This window comes from Budorcas taxicolor, chromosome 10 (assembly GCF_023091745.1).
Source record: "Budorcas taxicolor isolate Tak-1 chromosome 10, Takin1.1, whole genome shotgun sequence".
NCBI lineage: Eukaryota > Metazoa > Chordata > Mammalia > Artiodactyla > Bovidae > Budorcas > Budorcas taxicolor.
The window spans coordinates 64,124,164-64,143,887 of NC_068919.1; positions in this window are offsets into that span (position 1 = coordinate 64,124,164).

The following is a 19,724-nucleotide window of genomic DNA, read 5'->3' on the forward strand; positions in this document are numbered from 1 at the left end:
ATTCTTAAACCCCATGCTAGCTAAAGTCCCTCACCCCCACCCCCACAGGCTCCTACATTGTGGATATCTTTGTATCTGGTCACTTACCACTTTGAATTAAAGTCATCTCTAGATAGCTGTCTTTCCTATTGACTGTAAAATCCCTGAGAGCAAGATCTATATTTTCTCCACCTTTGCATCCCTGGTGTTAAGCTGCATCAGCTGCACTGTGAATACCAATAAGCGTGTGTTGGATTTCCTGGCAATCCAGTGAAGACTCTGCACTTCTACAGTAGGGTGAGTGATTTGATTCCTGGTTGGGGAACTAAGATCCCACACACTGTGCAGCATGGCATCCCCCTCTTTCCACCGCCCAAATGTGTGTGTGTTAAGTGGAATTAGAATTGAGTTGAGCATCACATACCACCATACTATTTTCTGAAAGGCCAAGTATCCCCTGGGGTAGGGAGAATCACAGGTAACCCAGGGGAGAAGTTTTTCTGGGTGATCCTGGGGATGGTGATGCATTTGATTGCCAGGTGGTGCTTGACTAAGGTCCTCAACCACAGTTAGCCCAGGCTGTGACCCTTTGTGAGCAGGCTGGGGTTCCCTCAGAGCTGTAGTCCTTCCTCACATACTCTGGGATGGAGGAAGGGCCTCCAGGCAGGGTGAATAGTATGTGCAAAGGCATGGAGGCCTAGAATGACTGGGGAAAGACTCGCAGTTTTATATGACTGGAGAAGGGGATTTAGGATGAGAAGTAGGTAATAAAGCTGGAAAATCCACACTAATAATATTCATAATAACTAGTTTACTGAGTATTTACAATATCTAGGCACTGGGCCAAGGGCTCTAAGGGTGACTGCATTTTGTTCTCCCTACCACACTGCCAGTCATTTGCTTTTGGCTCTTAAATCCATTCCCTCCCATCATCTGGCTTTGCTGGGGATCACAGGAGCTAGCAGTCCTCAGGTTTCGTAGCTAACTTCCAGTGTCGCTGGCAGGGTCCAAAGAAGACCCTGATGGGAAAACAGAAAGCAGGGAGAAGGAAGAAGTCAGAGTATTTCTCCCTCTCTTACACTGTCTCCGATCTTTCACAGCCGCTGCATCTCCTCTCTGGCCCTGGCTCTGGCTCACAGGTTGCTCCCATGTTCTTCTTGCTGGCCCAGCTCCCACCAGAAAGGCTCCCCGGAGTCCTGCCAGGGGAGGCTGGATCCTATGCTCTAGAATTATGTTCCTATCGTCCCAGGAGTGTAGTAACACTCTACTGTTGCAAACCTCTGGCTTGCCTGACTGTTCCCTGCTTGACTTCTCAGTCCTTTTATCATCTGCTGAATAATACTCCATATGCTATATTAAATATCCTCTGTTTGAAATACTAGTGTGGTTTCTGCTTCCTTGACTGAACCTGGACTGACATACTACCCTCTGTGGGAGGCAGGCTCTATTCAGAATCTGTGTCAGGTCTGAGGAAGCTGAGGCTTGGAAGAGTGACAAACTCAGGCCTCATAGCTAGGGAGTGGGAGGGCAGGCTGTGCTAACTGGGAGATGGCCTTAGAGTGCAGGCATTGGATTCAAACCTGAGGAGGTGGAGACCAGGAAAGGCTTTACTCAGAAGAGTGACTCAATCAGAACTGTGTTTTAGAAAGGACAGATTCTCTTCCATCTCCATCAGGGTTGCTTATCCCAACAAACTACCTAGTTTCACACAGATCTAAGTTGCAGAAAGGCACAAAAATGCCTTGATTGATACTGTCTTTCTGTGTTTTTTTTTTTTTGGTTTTCTTAACCATGTGCTATATTTTCCCACAGATTTAGCCAAGAATCATTCACTACTGAAAAGTCTTTTGTGTATCAAACCCACCTATTGCCACATGACCAATCAAAGTCTTTTGGTCAACAGATTGTTTCCAAGTCTCTGTATGTATTGTGAGAATCTGCAAATACTTCTTTTATCAGGATTTTTGGCCCCAAAGTGTACCGAATGCACAAAATAAGTTGACAAGATACAAATTATTCATGAGAATGTAAAATTAACTCTACACATGTATACAAATAAATGAGGCAAAATTATGCTTTAATACCTACTTTTGTCTTACAGATATGCCTGAGGTACCAATAAATTTAATTATAAAAATTTATAATTTATATTGGCCAATCCTAATATATTTTCCCATGGAAACACTGTTCTTTGATATTTTTAGGTTCAGCCAGTTCAAAGTGTCTCTTGATGCTATACAGCCACTATGTATTAATATTTCATAATTCTTTATTTATCTGGATAAAAACTAGACTCATACAACTCAAAGGCTGCATTGTTGATTCTAGCCCTTTCTATGTGTCTCTCGCCTCTTTTTAAGCTTTCTAACCAGCATAGGATTATACAAAATGCAGGTATTGTTCAGTGGGAAAAATTGTGAAAAAATGAAAAAAAAAAATCTATTAATCTTTCAATGCCCATTGGAATGAAAATGTACTCTCGCACTTTACATTTCTGATGAAGAATCTTGTGAGCCCATGAAAAGCTGCATGTGTACTGATTAAGAGGGCTTCCCTGGTGGCTTAGATGGTAAAGAATCCTCCTGCAATGCAGGAGACCCAGGTTCAATCTCTGAGTGGGGAAGATCCCCTAGAGAAGGAAATGGTATCCACTCCAGTATTTTTGCCTGGAGAAGTCCATGGACAGAGGAGCTGGTGGGCTACAGTCCATGGAGTTACAGAGTCAGACACAACTGAGCAACTGAGCACAGCAATTAGGAACATGGATTCTGGATCCCAGGTGCAAATCCAGACTACCTACTTGCTAACGATTTGTAATAATTTGAACTCGTATAAATTGCTTAATCTCTCTATGCTTCAGTTCTGTCACATGTAACCTGAAGGTAAGAGTGATGCCTCTGTCACAGCTTTGTTATGAACATGAACTGAGTTAATTGGTGTGAAGCATGTGGTCATTATTTATTGCTATGAATTCTTGTGAGAGTCAGACCATGGTTTGGTGTGGAAAATTTTTATAAATATTTGTCTTTATAAAAGAAATAAATATATTTCTATTATTTATTTAATTATTTAATATATATATATATATATATAATTTAACAAAAGGGGGAACATTAATACATTTATGGGTGGAGAAAAGACAATGGCAAGCAGTACATTTTTCAGACCCCAACTGATAACATCAAACAATTCAGGCTTCATTTTAGTGGATCACAGCACCATTCATTCTTCCCTGAAACGAGAATGGGAGTCCTTATACTCCATGAAGGCAAGTCTCCAAGCCTGGTGCAAAAGAGAGGATGGGGAACCGGTTGGAGACTGAGTGCTGTAAGACTCAAGGTAGAGGTGCTGGGGACCTCCTGCGGGATGCTCACTGCTGCACAGACCCTGAGGATTCCCTAGTGGTCCTTCTTTCCTCCCAGCAGCAACAAAGACAGGGCGCCCTGTTTTTCTCTCTTCAGGACCACCTACTGCTTCTGCTCAGGGTTCCTTGTCTGAGCCCAATCCATTGTACAGGTGTCTCTAGCCCACTGAGGCTAGCACATTCACTTTTGGAATTTCTAAGTTTAAGAACACATGCTGATAACCGGGAGAATGTAGAACCTTAAGAGGGCGTGGGGCTCCCCTCTCCACTCCTGTCTGTGATCCCCTGCTCACTTCATGGGTTCTGTGGCTGCCGTGAATTCTTTGCTCTGGCTCCTCATGCAGGAAAGATTGTGAATTTTTTTTTTAATTGGAGTTTTAGCTATCCTGTAGGGATCTGACTGATAGCTCTCCTTCTGCTAGAAATTGTAAAATGAGAGAACACTCAGTGCCAGGCCCTTCTGGCTGACTCCCCTTTAGGAACTGCTTGCTCTTGGTCTCTTTCCAGGGCCTTTAGCTAGTTGTTTTATAATTAATCTAGAGTTGTAATTTCTGAAATGGTTGGTATCAGAGAATTTTTCTTGGCTATTCACAGAAATGGAACCCTTATATTTGAACTAACCTTAAAAATTCATCCACTGAGTCCTTAACTTCATTTATTATATTTTTTCAGTCATAGAATTTCCTAGTTCTTTAAAAATAGTTAAATTTAACTGTTAAAGTAATCAATCTTGCTTGTTAATTCTCTTCAGTTCATTTCAGTTCAGTTGCTCAGTCACGTCTGACTCTTTGCAACCTCATGGACTGCAACACGCCAGGCCTCCCTGTCCATCACCAACTCCTGGAGCTTACTCAAACTCATGTCCTTTGAGTTGGTGATGCCTTCCAACCATCTCATCCACTATCGTCCACTTCTCCTCCCACCTTCAATCTTTCCCAGCATCAGGGTCTTTTCAAATGAGTCAGCTCTTCACATCAGGTAGCCAAAGTATTGCAGTTTCAGCTTCAGTGTCAGTCCTTCCAATGAATATTCAGGACTGATTTCCTTTAGGATGGACTGGTTGGATCTCCTTGCTGTCCAAGGGACTCTCAAGAGTCTTTCCCAACACCACTGTTCAGAAGCATCAATTCTTCAGCACTCAGCTTTCTTTACAGTCCAACTCTCACATCCATAGATGACTACTGGAAAAACCATGGCCTTGACTAGACGGACCTTTGTTGGCAAAGTAATGTCTCTGCTTTTTAATATGCTGTCTAGGTTGGTCACAACTTTTCTTCCAAGGAGCAAGCGTCTTTTAATTCCATGTCTGCATTCACCATCTGCAGTGATTTTGGAGTCCAAAAAAAGTTAATTCTCTTAATATACTGTAATTATTTTAAAGTTGTGTCTGATATTTTCATATATGGATCTACTGTGAGTCTGGTTTTTTGGTAGTGAAATTACAATTTTACCCTCAAGTGAAATTTTAAGATCAGAAATTGAAGAAAGGATAAGTTCATTTCTTGATCTTACCCTTCCTGTTAGTTGTATACCCATTTCTTTGCTTCTCTTTGCCACAATATCTTTAAAAAATGATTTAATCCAAAGCTTTCTTGTCTTCATTAATTTTTTCCTTAAACTCAGTCTGATCATTCTTCTCTCTTAAGTTCAGTTCAGTCGCTCAGTCATGTCCGACTCTTTGCGACCCCATGAACCGCAGCACGCCAGGCCTCTGTGTTCATCACCAACTGCTGGAGTCTACCCAAACCCATGTCCATTGAGTCGGTGATGCCATCCAACCATCTCATCCTCTGTCGTCCCCTTCTCCTCCTGCCCTCAATCTTTCCCAGCATCAGGGTCTTTTCAAATGAGTCAGCTTTTCACATCAAGTGGCCAAAGTATCGGAGTTTCAGCTTCAACATCAGCCCTTCCAATGAACACCCAGGACTGATCTCCTTTAGGATGGACTTGTTGGATCTCCTTGTAGTCCAAGGGACTCTCAAGAGTCTTCTCCAACACCACAGTTCAAAAGTTCTCTTAGCTCTTCACAAAAACCATTTTTTGGGGTCACTGATGGCCACCATATTGTTAAGTCCAGCATTGTCAGTCCTCATCTTTTTGGTTGGTCTGTTAATTATTCCTTCCTGCATGATAAACTTTCTTGGCTACCAAGACACTGAACACTCACTGGTTGCTCCTTCTCTCTTCTCTTTTCTTTCATTGTTTGTTAAAGATGCAATGTTCTCTCTATTAAAAAGGATTTATTTATTTGACTGCAGGTCTTAGTTGCAGCATGTGGGATCTTTGATCTTCATTGTAGCATGTGGGATCTTTAGTTGTGGCATATGAACTCTTAATTGCAGCATGTAGAATCTAGTTCCTTGACCAGGGATAGAACCCCAGTTCCCTTCATTCGGAACTTGGAGTCTTAGCCACTGGGCCACCAGGAAAGTCCCTCCTTCTCTTTCTTCATTACTGTTTTTCCACTGTTCTTCTCTTCCCTTTTCTCTCCTCTACCCTCCCCCTTCCTTTCTTTTCATCTTTCTTTTTTTCCCAGGGCTAAATTCTCTACCATGTCTCTTCCTTAGCTGTATTTATTCCCATGGTGATCACCACCTGTCTCACGGTTTTAAATTTCTTCCTTATATTATAACTCCAAAGTGTGTATCTCCAGCCCAGATCTCTCTTCAAAATTCTATACTCATCTATTCAATTCTCTACTTGGTATCTACACTGGATGTAAAACAGGCATCTCCAGCTCAGTAGATTCAAAGCTAAACTCCTGCTTGTCATTTTCCTAGACCCACTCCACCCACGATTCCTCCATCTCAATTTTTGATGTTTCCCAAACTTCAGACTCTTGAGTCAAAATTCTCACAATGATATCCTCCCTCCGATTGGTTAATGAATGAATTGTGAAAGAGCTTTATTGAGGTAGAATTTATATACTATAAAATTAACCTGTTTAAAGTGTACAATTGAAAAGTTTTCAGTATACTTACAGTGTTAAATAGCTATCACCATAGTCTAATTTTAAGACATTTTCATCATGTTCCCAAAGGAATCCCATATCAGTTAACAATCACTCCCTGTTTTTCTCCCCTCTCTGCTCTCCCAAGTCTGTTTCTATTATCTGCTTTTTTCCACTCTTGGGTTTCAATCATGTTGCAGTTTTGTATTCATTTTATAAATAAACTCATACAAACATTTGGAGAAGGAATGGCAGCTCACTCCAGTATCTTTCCGTGGGAAATCCCATGGACAGAGGAACCTGGCAGGCTACAGTCCATGAAGTTGCAAAGAGTTGGACATGACTGAATGAATGAGCAGAAACATTAGTTTCAAACATTGTATATGAAAACTCAGTAAAGATAATTACAGAAACATTAGTATCAAACATTGTATATGAAAACTCAGTAAAGATAATTACAGATGCTCTGTGATGATATCTTACTCTAGAGAGGATTAACTTTTGCTTCTGGCATTCAGTTAGTCATGGCAACAGCAATCCCAGTTCATGACACCAATCAGGATTGAATGATTCAAACATGGTTTTCAGGTCCTGTGAGGATTGGTCTATTTCTGTGTTCATTCTTACCCTGGAGTAATTAAAAATCTGTTGTACTTACTAAGCCTATGTTTTGCCCTCCTAGCCCTAATTTATTGAAGTTGGTATTTGGGAGGATCCTCTCTTCTACAGTCATATGTTAATGTCCTGTGGGTCTGCAAATTAAACTGACAAAAAGTAGATTAGCAGGAGAAAAAGTTTACTTGTGTGTGTAATGTGCATACATGCAGGAGCACCCAGTTGTGACTAACTCAAATGGGTGGTTAGATTTGGGACTTACACACCTAACAGAGTAGGGCAGAGGGAGTCGGGAGCAAAGGCTCCTCTGGAAAGAACAAATAGGTTTCTTTAGGGAAGACAAATGGGTTTTTAGGAGAACAACAACAACAAAAGGCTAAGAAGGTTTGCAGTGTTTGTTTTTGCAGGTGCAAGTGGTCTTTGTGTCACAGCCATGAAACTCCCTGGAGGGATTTGTGGTAGGTTTACTCTTGGTCTCTCCTGGTAACACACCTATCCTGCAAAGGGAGTTTATGGAGACTCATTTCTGAGAAGTTTCTTCTTTAGTCAGTTAAGTGAAGCTCCAAGGAAGCTTCTTTCGTCATCTGTTGAGTTTCAAATGTTTTCTGCTTAAACTAATCCTTACACTAATTCTGGGGTTCTCAGTGAGTACCTGCAAAGTCTTCATTCAGCTACTCAGACTCTCAGATGCTTTCTGGAATTAGAAAATTGGGAAAACCATCTTTAAATGCTATACTATTCTCTCTTGGTTTTCTTTCTATTTTGATTTTATAGTTTTCTCCATCTGGAGGGATTTCCAGTGACTTTCAATAGAATAAAAAAATTTTAATCCAACTTTTCTATTTGTACTCTGCCATTGCAAGAAGGAGGACATTTTAGGTATCATTTGAAAGACTCAAAAAAAAAAAAAAAATGAGGATAAGTACACAATAGTTCTCTATATACTGCTGTGCCTCTTTTACTTGCAGTTGTTAGCAATCCCTCAAAGTCTGCAACCTTTAATATTATGTTCTTTGAGTTCTAACTGGAGTCAGTTCCCGGCTTAATCACCTGGAGGCAGTGTAAATATATACTTGGTTTCTCACACGAGTTCATCAGAATATTTTCCTCTGATTAACAAGACAAGGGATGGGACTTGTGAAGCTACTTTGTCATACTTGCTGCCAGTGTGAACAAGCAGTCAGACATAGAATGTGGGAGAGTATCATACATTTTTCTCCATCCTCTTGCAAGAAAACTTTACTCCACCTAGGTCTCTGTTTTCCTCTCATCCTTCCATGGATCTCTGATGTCTATGAGGCTCTGAATACTTAATACATTTGAGCTTTATATACTCTTTTCATTTAACTGTTCCCCTAAAATCTTCTTCATTCTTAAGTGTGGACCACTCATCACAGATCTATTTGTATATATCATTTTTGAAGCTATTATTGTTCCTCATCAGAAAATATTATTATTACTTGGCTCTGTTTGCTACTTTTTCACATTGGTTGAAAGAAAATTGCTTTGAGAAATCTACTTTTCTCCCTATTATTTTGCTTTTTAAAATGACATTTGTCCAGGCAGACTAATTCCACTTTAATTGCTCAGAAGACTCCTTATCTTTTGACACTGTCAACTAAATTATTTGCAATTAGGTAGAACAAGGTCCCTTAGAAGAAACGGAGTAGCCATCATAGTCAACAGAAGAGTTCAAAATGCAGTAACTGGATGCAATCTGAAAAACGACAGAATGATCTCTGTTCATTTCCAATGCAAATCATTCAATATTACAGTGATGCAAGTCTATGCCCCAACCAGTAATGCTGAAGAAGCTGAAGTTGAACAGTTCTATGAAGACCTACAAGGCCTTCTAGAACAAACACCAAAAAAGATGTCCTTTTCATTATAGGGGACTGGAATGCAAAAGTAGGAAGTCAAAAAATACATGGAATAACAGACAAACTTGGCCTTGGAGTACAGAATGAAGCAGGGCAAAGGCTAATAGAGTTTTGCCAAGGGAACACACTGGTCATAGCAAACACCCTCTTCCAACAACACAAGAGAATCACAAGGACACACAAGAAACACATGAACATCACCAGATGGTCAATACTGAAATCAGATTGATTATATTCTTTGCAGCCAAAGATGGAGAAGCTCTGTACAGTCAGCAAAAACAAGACCAGGAACTGACTGTGGCTCAGATCATGAACTACTTATTGCCAAATTCAGACTTAAATTGAAGAAATTAGGGAAAACCACTAGACCATTCAGGTATGACCTAAATCAAATTCTACACAATAATACAGTGGAAGTGACAAATAGATTCAAGGGATTAGATCTGATAGACAGAGTTCATGAAGAACTATGGATGGAAGTTCATGACATTGTACAGGAGGCAGTGATCAAGACCATCCCCAAGAAAAAGAAATGCAAAAAAACAAAATGGTTGTCTGAGGAGGCCTTACAAATACCTATGAAAAGAAGAGAAGCAAAAGGCAAAGGAGAAAAGGAAAGATATATCCATGTGAATGCAGAGTTCCAAAGAATAGCAAGGAGAGATAAGAAAACCTTCCTCAGTGATCAATGCAAAGAAATAGAGGAAAACAATAGATTGGAAAGACTAGAGATCTCTTCAAAAAAATTAGAGATACCAAGGGAACATTTCATGCAAAGATGAACACAATAAAGGGCAGAAATGGTATGGACCTAACAGAAGCAGAAGATATTAAGAAGAGGTGGTAAAAATACACAGAAGAACTGTACAAAAAAGATATTCAAGACCAAGATAATCACGATGGTGTGATCACTCACCTAGAGCCAGACATCCTGGAATTTGACGTTAAGTGGGCCTTAGGAAGCATCACTATGAGTAAAGCTAGTGGAGGTGATGAAATTCCAGTTGAGCTATTTCAAATCCTAAAAGATGATGCTGTGAAAGTGTTGCACTCAATATGCCAGCAAGTTTGGAAAACTCAGCAGTGGCCACAGGACTGGAAAAGGTCAGTTTTCATTCCAATCCCAAAGAAAGGCAATGCCATAGAATGCTCAAACTACTGTACAATTGCACTCATCTTATATGCTAGCAGAGTAATGCTCAAAATTCTCCAAGCCAGGCTTCAACAGTATGTTTACTGTGAGCTTCCAGATGTTCAAGCTGGATTTAGAAAAGGCAGAGGAACCAGGGATCAAATTGCCAACATCCGTTGGATTGTTGAAAAAGCAAGAGAGTTCTAGAAGAACATCTATGTTTGCTTTATTGACTATGCCAAAGCCTTTGACTGTGGGGATCACAACAGACTGTGGAAAATTCTTAAAGAAGTGGGAATACTAGACCGCCTGACCTGCCTCCTGAGAAATCTGTATGCAAGTCAAGAAGCAACAGAAAAAACTAGATATGGAACAACAGACTGGTTCCAAATCGGGAAAGGAGTACATCAAGGCTGTATATTGTCACCCTGCTTATTTAACTTCTATGCAGAGTACATCATGAGAAACGCTGGGATGGATGAAGCACAAGCTGGAATCAAGATTGCTGGGAGAAATATCAATAACCTCAGGTATCCAGATGACTCCACTTTTATGGCAGAAAGCAAAGAAAAACTAAATAGCCTTTTAATGAAATTGAAAGAGGAGAGTAAAAAAGTTGGCTATAACTTAACATTCAGAAAACTAAGATCATGGCATCTGGTTCCATCACTTCATGGCAAATAGATGGGTAAACAATGGAAACAGTGACAGACTTTATTTTTGGGGGGCTCCAAAATCACTGCAGATGGTGACTGCAGCCATGAAATTAAAAGACACTTGCAAAAAAAAAAAAAAAAGACACTTGCTCCTTGAAAGAAAAGTTATGATCAACCTAGACAGCATATTAAAAAGCATTACTTTGCTAACAAAGGTCCGTCTAGTCAAAGCTATTTTTTTTCCAGTAGTCATGTATGGATGTGAGAGTTGGACTGTGTAGAAAGCTGAGCGCCGAAGAATTGATGCTTTTGAACTGTGGTGTTGGAGAAGACTCTTGAGAGTCCCTTGGACAGCAAGGAGATCCAACCAGTCCATTCTAAAGGAAATCAGTCCTGAATATGCATTGGAAGGACTGATGCTGAAGCTCCAATACTTTGGCCCCCTGATGCGAAGAGCTGACTCATTTGAAAAGAGCTGACTCTTTCCTGATGCTGGGAAAGATTGAAGACCAGAGGAGAAGGGGATGACAGAGGGTGAGATGATTGGATGGCATCACCAACTCAATGGACATGAGTTTGAGTAAACTCTGGGAGTTGGTGATGGACAGGGAGGCCTAGTGTGCTTCAGTCCATGAGGTCACAAACAGTTGGACACGACTGAGCAACTGAACTTAACTGAACTGGGAGCAATAAAACTATGTAATTAGGTCTGACATTTTAAGAATCTTTTGCATCAGACTTTTTAATCTGTATCTGGCCTGACTTTTTTCTACACATCATAGAAATAATTTCATATTTCCAGTTGTTGATCTAACAATTGCTAAATTTTAAACAATTTATGTTATAACGTATTCCTTTAAAGGAAAATGTGACATCTTCCACTTATTAGAACTCTGGTGCCCCTGTTTTCTGTGCCTCTGGTTTCAACTCATTGCCTGTGGGTTGAGAGTGTCCTCTAGGAACTAACATGATCCTGTGCAAGTTAGGAATTCGAGGTAAAAGCCAGGGATGAGGGAAAATGTGAGAATTGTCAATAGACATACGAAACGAAGTTATGGAATTGTGTGAGATCACTCAGGGGCAAGTATAAATAGAGACGCAAAGAGATCCAAGGCTGAGTAAGGGGATTCTAACAACCAGAGTTCAAAGAGAGGAATTCTAGCAATGAAAACGGATACAGAGCCATCAGTGAGTTAGAAGAGAACCAAGAGAGAGTGGTGTCCAAGAAACCAAGAGGTGAAAGTATAAATATGTTCAGAACTATAATGTTTCCCCCTGAGCGTGCACTAACTGCATTTCACAACTTTGCAAGCGTCATGTTTTCATTGTTATTCTGATAAAAACATTTCCCTATTTTACCCAAGATTTCTTGTTTAACTCACTGGTTATACAGACATGTGTTACTTAATTTCTGAACATTTGGAGATTTCCCAGTCATCTTTCTCTTACTGAGTTTTAATTTAATGAAGTCAGAGAACATATGCTATATGATATAAATCCTTTGGTTATTATTGCATAGTGTCTTTTCACAAACTGATTAGAGACACAGCTTTAAGTAGAAACAACGTGACTTAGTGATGGATCGGTTGGTGGAAAGTGAAGCAAAATCAAGGTGTCAACTCTGTGAAAGTCATGTTTTTTAGTTTTTATCGTTCTTGGCACTTTCTATCATATACAAAAGTTACTGAGATTCTATGAATGAGAATCTGTGTTTCTAGAACTTACTGGGTAGTGGACTTTTCAGAATGCTTTGGGAAACACTGTGCTCCATCCTCTCTTACGTAAAGGAAGGGTATTCTACATTAAAAATAATTCATGCTAAATTCCACTACTGTGAAAGCTTCCCTTTAAAGCAGTTTGTTTTTTTCCTTTAGGATACATTTTATATCTGTATTTTTTTTTAATGTGTGTGTGTGTGCTCAGTCATGTCCAACTCTTTGTTTACATATTTCAGTTGTAAGAGATATATATAGAAAACCCTTAGGATTTAAAGATTCAAGATCTTCAAATGGAATTTGCAGAAAGTATTTTGGAAAATGCTCTCCTTGCATTTAAGGAGGGTATGGGGCATTGAGAATAGGCCCAAAGTTAAGTATCACAGTTATGAAAACCTCCCTTTAAGGCATTTGTTGTTTCCTCAGTTGTTCTCTATTAACTTTATCTACATCAGTTTCCTGAATTCTTACATTTTAAACTAAAATTTCAGAGTGGCCTCTTGCTGCCAAATTGGATTTTCTTTCTCACACACAGCTTGAGCATCAAAATTAATGGAATATGCAATGTGTATTTCCAATGCTGTGATTCTGGTGCTTGTTTTTAGAGTAAAGCCGCTGATTTGGCAATAAAATTCTACAGCAATAGCTGTCTTTCATCAGATAATAGACAAACACTGTCTTTGTGTTGCAAGATCAAAATGTCCCTGCTTTCCTGAATTAAATTTCCTCTTTGATTTCAATGACATGATCCAATTATTTTGATACATTGATAATACAGTGCCTTTTGCATATATCCTATCAAATGTAAACTTTGTTTGCATCCCATCAAATGTAATGATACCATTAAAATTTTCTCTGAAGTCGTTTAATTGCACTAGATAATAAAAAGCACGGTGGTTAGTCCAGTGGTTAGTCTTATGGTTTGAGCAGTCACAAGCTATTAAATTGGAAATCAATTATCTCTGTAAATTCCTTCTTTATCAAATACATTTTTATAATTCTTACATATGCAGTAAGAAGAAGACACAGGAAGCACTGAGAGTTTTCTGAAAGACAGGGATTTCTATCTAACTATTTAGAGTCGTGGAGAAGGCAATGGCAACCCACTCCAGTACTCTTGTCTGGATAATCCCATGGACGGAGGGGCCTGGTGGGCTGCAGTCCATGGGGTCACTAGGAGTCGGACACGACTGAGTGACTTCACTTTCACTTTTCACTTTCATGCATTGGAGAAGAAAATGTATTTTAGGACCATAAAGAAGGCTGAGCACCAAAGAATTGATACTTTTGAACTGTGGTGTTGGAGAAGATGCTTGAGAGTCCCTTGGACTGCAAAGAGATCAAACCAGTCAATCCTAAAGGAAATCAATCCTGAATATTCATTGGAAGGACTGACACTGAAGCTGAAACTCCAATACTTTGGCCACCTGATGCACAGAGCCGACTCATTAGAAAAGACCATGAATCTGAAAGATTGAAGATTGAAGACAGGAGGAGAAGGAGATGACAGAGGATGAGATGGTTGGAATAGACATGAGTTTGAGCAGGCTCTGGGAGGTGGTGAAGGACAGGGAAGCCTGGCTTGCTGCAGTCCATGGGGTCACAAAGAGTCGGACATGAGTGAGTGACTGAACAATAACAACATGTTTGTTATATACTTCGTGACTTAATTTTATTGCCCAATATATGATAAAGGCCCTGTTGTGGCCTAGCATCTTCTGGTCATTTACTTGATACCTCATCTTTAGAACCTAGGATTTTACCAGCGTTAGATTCTGAAGGCAACATGTAGGGCAAAAGGAAAAGAGACTGGAAAATCCTTCAAAACAGTTCTCAAAGTGTGATTGGTAGAAAAGCACATCAGCATCAGAGAGCTTATCTGAAAGGCCAATTCTCAGGTCCGCTGAATTGGAATGGTGATATTGGAGCCTCAGAATCTGGTTTTAACAAGAATCTGGGTGATTCTGTTGGCTGCTCGAGTTAAATTCCCTGGGGATAAATTACTGGGCCAATGGGCTGATAATTTCTATGGTTCCTGATACTGTTTCAGATCGGATGCCTGCTTAGAAAGGGATGCTGACTAAATCTGGAACTGTATGAGGTCACCACAGCATGATCTCTATGGAGATATCTTCCTGAAATATCAATTTATTGCTTAGAATTGATTTTAATTAGAGGTTTATTTGCCTAGTGTCTTAACTTCCTGACCCTCCCTGTGGTTGTTCTATGGGTCAGTGAGGTTAGCTCTGGTGCACGACCCCACATCTATCTGAGGCTTCTGCTCATGAGTTGCTCAGACGTTCACTGTAAATTTGAATTGATGAAATAATCATAGGTCTATTTACTCTTATGGAAAATAATAAAAACATTTGAGAGGTCAAAACTGGATTAAATGCAAAAAAATAGAGACACAGACCAAGGGAAGGAAGGAGCATGGATTACTTGTGGTCTTTGTTGCTCTGGGCCCACCCTAACTGCTGCTGTCCACTGTGCTAATCCATGAGGGCTGTACAGCTGGGAACTAAGTGAGGTATGCATAACTTGCTTATTTCCAGGGAATCTGGATAACTTATACTGCCATTAGCTATAAATGTGCTGAGTTATCCAAACCTCCCCTGGGTTTAATTGAAAAGTCCTATCCACCCTGTTATTTTTGCTCCTGCTTTTCTTCAGCTTAGCTGGCAGTCCTTGAACCCAGACGCAGTGCCCCAAAGGGAGTGTTGTGTGGTGCTTTGGTCATGGCTCATGCCCAGGTCCTGCCATCTCTCATAATGTATCCCCATGCTCCAGAAACTCGATGGGCAATGCCTTGTTCCTTAGGGAGAGAATGCATCCCTAAGCTCTTGTTGGGGAATGGAGCCATTATTTCACAACATATCTATAGATTTAAAGATACCAAACTTAAGATGCTAATCAGCATGCATGGACCTAGAGAGTATTATACTGAGTGAAGTAAGTTAGACAAAGAAAGACAAACAGCATACGATACTGCATATATGTGGAATATTAAAAAAGGGTACAAATGAACTGATCTACAAAAGAGAAACAATTACAGATGTAGAAAACAAATTTAAGGCTACCAGAGTGTAAGGGGAGGGAGGGATAAATTGGGAGGTTGGGATTGACATATACATACTTCTATATGAAAAATAGATAACTAATAAGAAGCTATTGTATAGCCCAGGGAACTCTACTCAGTACTCCGTAATGGCCTATATGGGAAAAGATTCTTAAAAAGAACTGGTATATGTATATGTATAACTGATTCATTTTGCTATACACGTGAAACTAACACAGCATTGTAAATCAACTCTACTCCAATTGAAAAAAAAAGATGTTACTATAATCTGTAAAATAGATAGCCAATGGGAATTTTCTGTATGACTCAGGGCATTCAAACGGAGACTCAGTAACAACCTGGAGGGGTGGGATGTAGTGGGAGGTGGAAGGGAGGTTCAAGAGGGAGGGGACAAATGTATACCTATTGCTGATTCATGTTGATATATGGCAGAAGCCAACACAATTTTGTAAAGCAATTATCCTTTGATTAAAAATAAATAAATAAACAAAAATGTTAATCATTGACTTGAAGCCTTTGGATTTCGGATCTGGTATCAGATTTCTCAGGGATATATTTTTGCTGTTGCTGATATGCCCAGTATTTCCCTTGGGCAGGCCTAGCTTCCATCACCTGGGGTGGAGGAGCAGTGGCCCTTGCTGGACAGGACATGCACTGGCCAGTTCACCACAGGCACTGCTCAGTCCACAGAGCTCGCTTAAGAGTCATTTAAGTTTCCTGTGCTTGAACAGCCTCTTTGCCTCCAGCTGCCTGCCTGCAGGCTCCCTGTCCTTCTGCCTTTTCTGAGTCCCCAGGATGGAATCTCTCACACTTGCTAAACAGGGGCTGTCCTTGCTTTGCTGCTCTGATTGGGTGCTGCCACCACAACGGCTGTTACTGGTGCTTTCTACCAATGACTCCAGCCTCTAGGGCTGGCAGTCTGCTCAGTGCTCTGAAGGTTCTATCTCTGAGGGCAGGGACACAGTCTCTCCCCAGAGAGTGTTGTGCTCTGTTCAGTGGGTCTTGCAGTAAAGCTTGCTCGGCTCTGACCACTGCATAGTTTGGTGCGAGCTCTGCAGTCTCTCACCCGAGATGCACCCAGACCCAGCCAAGGGCCTGTGAGGGAAGGGTCAAGAGACAGACACAGGCCACCCCTGCATCTTGAAGCCAGCTCTCCCTTCTGTGTGTTTTATTCCATTGGGGAGTCTGGCTTCCTTTAGGATGATTTTGTTTCAGAAGCCCTGAAATGGAACTCTTTCCAGTTTGATTCTGTTGGGTCTTCCTGCCCTGCTTCTTGGCTCCCACATGCTCTTCTATTGCCAAAGCCCAACTTGTGGTTTTTAACTTTCCCTTCAGGAAGCTTCTCAGTCTCTACAAAAACCAGAGAATGCAACAGATATGGGGAACAAAAATTGTCTAGACTTACCTCCTAGACCTGAAATGCATTTATATCTCAGCCTCAGACAGCACGCATTTGATATTCATGATAACATGGCGCTGGCTCCCCAAACAGGCTGCAACAACGTATCTGATTCATATTAGTGTCCCCTATGTGACTGGCACTGGACCTCGTGCTAACTGGTGTTTAATTAATGTTTTAATTGAATGAATAATACTTGATGGAATAAAGGAATGTTTTAAGACAAGGAAGAAAGTTGTACACAGCAAAGTTGAGGTTGGATTTCACAAGTTTTCAACCTGTGCCTTCAGATAGAATTATTTAGTTTCTGATTTAAAATGCTTGAGGGGCTTTTAAGTCACCTGAATAACAATGTTCTCTGAACTAGAAAGATAGGGACTGTCTGGTAGCCACATACGGCAGAGCAAGTACTTATCATTTGATGTTAAATGAAAACTTAGATTTAAAGTGGGGTGTACAGCATGATCCCACTTAAAAAATGTATTTTCAGAGAAAAGAAGAACTGAAGGACTTATGACACGATTATTAATAGTGTTCCCTGCATGGTATGATTATAGTTATGTTTATCTTTTTTTGAGATATCAGTTCAGTTCAGTTCAGTTCAGTCGCTCAGTCATGTCCGACTCTTTGCGACCCCATGAATTGCAGCACGCCAGGCCTCCCTGTTCATCACCAACTCCCAGAGTTCACTCAGACTCATGTCCATCGAGTCAGTGATGCCATCCAGCCATCTCATCCTCGGTCGTCCCCTTTTCCTCCTGTCCCCAATCCCTCCCAGCATCAGAGTTTTTTTCCAATGAGTCAACTCTTTGCATGAGGTGGCCAAAGTACTGGAGTTTCAGCTTCAGCATCATTCCTTCCAAAGAAATCCCAGGGCTGATCTCCTTCAGAATGGATTGGTTGGATCTCCTTGCAGTCCAAGGGACTCTCAAGAGTCTTCTCCAACACCACAGTTAAAAGCATCAATTCTTTGGTGCTCAGCTATAGTTTCCTAAAATCTGTCTGTGATAACAATGGACACATACTATTTTTGTAATAAAATGTTAGATACAATATCTGAAAATTTTTATTTTATTGATAATCATAAGGAGGCAAATAGAGTACAAGCAAATGGAGTTCCTCCAGGTAGTTCCTGGAAACAAAGTGATTGAAAACAAATGCACATCTAAATGAATTCTATTGCTTAAAAAATTCTAATAGAAAAGTGTATGAAGCCTCTCAGATATCCTCCTGGGAGGAAATATCAGGCAATGATAATGTTTATCAAAGAAATCTTCTGCATAAGATAGAATGGGTAGCTTTTCACCATGCTTTTTTTTCCACCATGCTTTTTGTACACTGGGGAAAAAAACAGAAAATGTTCTCATGAAATTTCAGATGACCTTTGTGTAAGGAAAAGAAATCCTATGAAATATTTTTTATCATGATTGTTGTGATCATTATTCATGATAATAATAGCAGTTTAGGCATAGTGATGAGGATCACGGCATTGGCATGGCACATTCAAGTTTGGATCCTGGCTATTATCTACTGTATGATCCTGAGTCAATTATTTAACTTATTGTTAATGTCCTAATTTTTAAACTGATAGATAAAAATGTCAACTTTATTGATAGAGTTCTTGAGAGGATTAACTGAGATAATGCCTGTAAAGAATGTATGCTTCTGATATTTAATATATATATATTGCTGATAAAATGATAATGATAGCAATTGTTGGTACTATTTATTGATAGTTATATATCCAAAACATTATTTTATTACCTTTATGTGTTTCCTCACATTAACTTTAGGACGTAGATGAAAAAACTAAGCCCCAGAGAATTTGAGTTACTGGCCCAAGGTAAAAAAACTGGTAACAAAAATTGCTAGAGCTGAAATTTGAACCAGTATCAATCTGATTTGGATATTTTCTCCAGTAGTTCAATATCCCACCAAATTAAAGGTTGATAAAGTATTCATGATTGTAATGATTTACTTTTGGTTCACACAAGAACTCTGATTCACTGTGGTAGAAAAATATTTATCTGACCACCAGGTGGCGCCTGACCAAGGTTCCCCAATAAAACTCACCGCTCAGAACCCTCACATAGTTTCATTCTGAATAATTTGCCAGGTTCTATCTAGGTGGGTGAAATGGCAAAAGGCAGCAGTTCATAAAATGAAATAAATGCGTTTATTTTTAAAATGGGAACGATTCTATGTAGGCTATGAGACTAAATATGGGAATGACTTGGGACTATTTTGGAACTTCTGTTCTTGGGTACACAATTTATTTGATGAATGTAATTCACTTTGATATATATATAGAATCTGATTTAATAATTTTGATGGTAGCTTTCAGTTAAATATGGTTTTTATGTACTTAGTTATATTACTGGAAACTTGAGATTTATGGTAGAAATGGCAGGTAGCCTTTAATTCTGGTTACAAAGTAGAGCAAGGGCATCTATTTTCTTGGCCCTGAAGGAATTGAACAAGCACACACCTATGTTTCATAAAGACAAAATGTGATCAAATAGAAGCAAGTATGTTGTCATTTAATTGGCAGTTTACCAATTACTTCTAGGGAGTGTTTTCTCCCCTGTTCAGTTCAGTTCAGTTCAGTCGCTCAGTCGTGTCCTACTCCTTGCGACCCCATAAATCGCAGCACGCCAGGCCTCCCTGTCCATCACCATCTCCCAGAGTTCACTCAGACGCACGTCCATTGAGTCTGTGATGCCATCCAGCCATCTCATCCAGGGTCGTCCCCTTCTCCTCCTGCCCCCAGGCCCTCCCAACATTAGAGTCTTTTCCAATGAGTCAACTCTTCGCATGAGGTGTCCAAAGTACTGGAGCTTCAGCTTTAGCATCATTCCTTCCAAAGAAATCCCAGGGTTGATCTCCTTCAGAATGGACTGGTTGGATCTCCTTGCAGTCCGAGGGACTCTCAAGAGTCTTCTCCAACACCACAGT